General features: G+C 37.3%; 1 long non-coding RNA gene across 1 annotated transcript; it reads right to left on the minus strand.

Moving 5' to 3' along the window:
* Nucleotides 1-1,709: 1,709 nt before the first annotated feature.
* Nucleotides 1,710-4,016, minus strand: LOC119264565. Its single transcript, XR_005131131.1, has 3 exons — nucleotides 3,930-4,016; nucleotides 3,686-3,726; nucleotides 1,710-2,545 (listed from the first exon to the last, which is right to left on the minus strand). It is a non-coding gene; the product is annotated as an uncharacterized LOC119264565 (long non-coding RNA).
* Between the last annotated feature and the right edge of the window lie 529 nt (nucleotides 4,017-4,545).

Raw genomic sequence — 4,545 nt, forward strand, 5'->3', positions numbered from 1 at the left:
AACACAGCTAGACTACTAACTAGTGTAATGAAGGCTCTCACAGGCTCTCCAGGGACAATGGATTCAAGCATAAGAAGCAGAGTCAGAAAAGATAGATAGATAGATAGATAGATAGATAGATAGATAGATAGATAGATAGATAGATAGATAGATAGATGGATAGATAGATAGATCACAAAACCCAGCAAAAGCACCAAAGAGATTCAGAATAAGTAAAGTTCCAGGGTACAGCTGAATGTCCAAGTAAATCCAGGAAACACAGAGCGAATGAAATCAAAGCATTACTAGGAACAGTTCAAAACTCAGGTGAGGCTGACCTCTGGTGTCAGGGGCAGATATTACACCTGACTAGCTATCCAGATTGGTTGGACACTAAACTTTATGGGAAATTTATAAATTAGGCAGTTGAGAAATATCTAAAATAAGCTTGTTCTGTCCTCCTGCCAGGTTTTATTAAAAATAATTCAAGAGAAGGTTCATTTATCTGGCTTGGGAGCCAATTTGGTCTGCTGGCTATCTCCACTAGCATGGCTCATTTTAACTGTTCAGTAATGTTGCCATTCAGCTTGATTGTCAATTGGGTGAAATACTGAAAAAAACAAACCTTTAAATATTACAAGCATCTAATATATAATAAACCCATGAAATAAGTGCAAATATGGTTATCTAACATTCTACAAACAGTACATTTACTGCATTTGGCAGATGCTCTTATCCAGGTTTTACACAGGTAGGTGAAGGTCATGTTAGGAGTCTTGCCCAAGGACTTTTAGTATAGTGTAGGGTGTTTGCCAAGGCAGGGATTGAACCCCAGTCTCCAGGGCAGAGATGTTATCCACTATGCTATACCAACACACACTGATGAAGTGCAGTGCAGACCCTGGAGCTGGTGGAGAAAAAACAGAGGGGGCAGGAGATCATTTCAAATTAGGCAGGTCCGTTTTACAGGTACTCCAAATATGCGTTCGGGCAAAGTATTATAGTGCCATTAACAGCTACTTGACCCAAGCTTGGCACAAATCTACAGCGCAGATGTGACTGCCAGGAGGACTTTTCCAATGTTACCACTCTGAATGGACTTTAATCATGACTCTGGACAGGACAGAGATACAAGATCTCCCTGTATGGTGTCACAGGAAAAACAGAAAAGTGTTTAAAGTGTCAGCAGTTTCAGATTCCTGGGTGTGCAGCTGTCAGGCTGCCTTTCTAGGTACCTAAACACCACCAGCGTCCACATAAAGGCACAATATTGACCTTTTTTAAAGAGAGTCAAAAGCTTTGGGATGAAAGCATCGGTTATGATCAACTTTTAATGCTATATTGTAACGTCCAGCCTCATCATGGACACAGGTTTAAACAGGGCCTCATTTGGTCAAATGCAGTCATTTTTCTTGCTGAGCAAGCTTTATTTAGGATATGCTGAATTTGAATTTCTTCAGCTTTATAATTGCATGAGAGAGGATATTAGAGACATATAACAATTAACAATGACGGAGAAATGAAAATCATTAAACTTTCACAAAAAGTGTCGAACAAGAAACAAGAACAAATCAGTGAAAGAGAGTGACATTTTAATGATGATCTTATCCACAACAGTAAAAAAAGTAAAATGCACTTAGAGGCCTGTTCAACAGTAACAATTAATTAATGACAGTCTCATCAAATATGTTTATAAAATAAATGCATAAATGATCAGCAAGAATCAAATTGGTTATTTTTGCAAACATACATTAACTCGTAAGTAGTTCTTCCGGTTTTTATTTGGTGTCAGTACAAAAAAGAGTAAAGCATTAGTACAGTTATGAAATTATTCTCCATAATTCTGGATATAAATATATATTAGCTACAATTACAATACCACATAAACCAACAGAATGGTATAAAACATGTCCAGTACACCCTGAGAGAAATGAAAGATTTGATCAAATGAATCTGATTATTTGGAACTAAAGTCGTAGACTGAATGTGGCTGATTGTGTTTCAGGTTTAGTTTTTACTAGATTGGCTCTAAATAATTTGTCTTTAGTAGAACCAATCAGATTAGTTGGAGTTGGGGTTTAGACTCCAGTAGACTGAATCTGATTGGTTGGTGTTGGGGTTTAGATGCCTGGTAGACTGAATCTGATTGGTTGGTGTTGGGGTTTAGATGCTGGTAGACTGAATCTGTTTGGTTGGTGTTGAGGTTTAGACTCATTTAGACTGAATCTGTTTGGTTGGTGTTGGGGTTTAGATGCTGATAGACTGAATCTGATTGTTTGGTGTTGGGGTTTAGATGCTGGTAGACTGAATCTGTTTGGTTGGTGTTGAGTTTTAGACTCATTTAGACTGAATTTGATTGGTTGGTTTTGGGGTTTAGATTCTGATAGGCTGAATGTTGTGTTGGGGTTTAGACGCTGGTAGTCTAAATCTCTTTGCTTGGTATGGGGTTTATACTTGCGTAAAGTAAATCTAACTCGCTGTTTTTAAAGTCTATGTTCTCGTAGATTGGATCCATACTGATCTTCTTCTGATTTCCATGTGGATAATTTTCATAATCGACATCATCCTGAAATTATTAAAGTAGGACAAAGAGATAAAATTAGCAAATCATAAAAAAATTAATGTCCTACATTTCACATAGTAAATCATATCCACTAGATATACAACCCCAATTCCATAAAAGTTGGGATGCTGTGTAAAATGTAAATAAGTGTAAAGAAAAACAGTGATTTGCAAATCAAGTAGACCCATATTTTATTCACAATAGGACATTTACCACACCTTGAAATGAAAAATAGGGCTAAGAAGACCCAGGACTGTTGAACAGCTAGAATCTTACATCAGACAGGAATGGGACAACATTTCTTTCCCAAAACTCCAGCAGTTTGTCTCCTCACTTCCCAAACATTTACAAGCTGTTGTTAAAAGAAGAGGAGATGCTACGCAACGGTGGACACGGACCTGTCCCAACTTTTTTGAGATGTGTTGCTGCCATCAAGTTCCAAATGAGTTAATGTTTTTCATTAAATGGTAAAATGTCTAATTCCACATCTGATATGTGTTCTATGTTCTATTGTGAATAAAATATGGGTCTATGAGATTTACAAATCATTGCATTCTGGTTTTATTTACATTTCTTTACATTTTAGACAACCTTCCAAGTTTTTTGGGGTTATAGAACATTGAACTTAAATACATTCTTGGCCAGAAAAACATACATCACAGCAAAAAATGCTTCTTGGTGCAGCTTTGAGGCATGGTCACAAAAACACTGCACATTTTACCTGGGTTTTGTTTAATTCTAGTCTGATGTAATGTTTAATAATAATTATAAAAACACACACTCTTATGCACATAAATAAACGAATAAATAAATAAATAAATAAATAAATAAATAATAGAACTGGATTTGAAGCCCCTTTCAAGATGCACAACAAAAGAAATCTAAAACAAATTAATTTTTACATCATCACAGAATTATATATCTGTGGCTAAGTATAAGAAAAACAAATCTAGAAATGAAAGGTCGACATCTTGATATGTATATTAATAGAATACAGATGTAATGAAAAATGACAACAGTGGAGATACGAGGTTTTGTCCCGACAGCAGTGAGATGCTACTGATCTTTAGCTGAGTTTGAGAGAGTGAGTGTTTAGAGGTGTAAAGACGACAGGTGTTTACCGCATTAACCTCATTAACTTACTGCGTTTTTTGTTCCTGATCTTCTGCAGCTAAGGGCAGAGTCTGCAGAACGAGAGAAAACATCCATCATAAAAATGTTCTATTCATTTACTCTCCACTAGAGGGAGTGTGCAGCATTCAAGGCCTTCACTATCTAATACACAGAATCAAAACAGACCTAAAAGTTTTCTTTAGCATTACATTAAAAACAGGACATCTGGGGTGTTTGTCAGAGAATATGTGACCAATATTTTGTGTTTTCATACGTCTCAGTTTGTAGTAGATCAGAGTTGATCCTCCAATCAGCAGCAGAGCCACACAGACACACACAGTGATGATGATCACAAAGGAACCTGGAGAAAGAGCAGGCACAAGGGGTTAACATTTGAACACAAACACCTTTTCTATTTTCTAATCTTCATTTATTCTCAGCAGTCCTGGTCAGTTTTCTCTCTGTTTGAAGGTCTAGTGACACCAAATTACAAACGAAGGACATCATTATTATAAACTACAGCATCCTGGGGCTGACCCTGGAGTTCAGAGGGGTGACCGGTAAGGTACTTAGTCGCTGGAAAGAAAAAAGAAAAGAAAAGAAACAAAACTGTCCCAAAACCAAAAGAGGGAAAAAGAGGGCTGAGGAAAGGAATTGCCCCAAAACTAAGAAATAAAAGAAATTAAGTCCAAGCCACACAAAAGCATTAAGCAAAGCCTGCCAACCACCATAGTCACAGTGGTAGCATCTTTGTGTTTTTGTTTTGTTGGTTTCGCCTTTCTAAGTAGCCTTGGTTTGAGCAAGTCATCCGCGACATCCCTTTCATTTGCCCTTCGCTTCCGCATCCCTTTCCACCTTCCTCAGGTCGCCTTGACCATTGTCACTTGCTC

The sequence above is a fragment of the Pygocentrus nattereri genome, chromosome 12 (genome assembly GCF_015220715.1).
Source record: "Pygocentrus nattereri isolate fPygNat1 chromosome 12, fPygNat1.pri, whole genome shotgun sequence".
Taxonomy (NCBI): domain Eukaryota; kingdom Metazoa; phylum Chordata; class Actinopteri; order Characiformes; family Serrasalmidae; genus Pygocentrus; species Pygocentrus nattereri.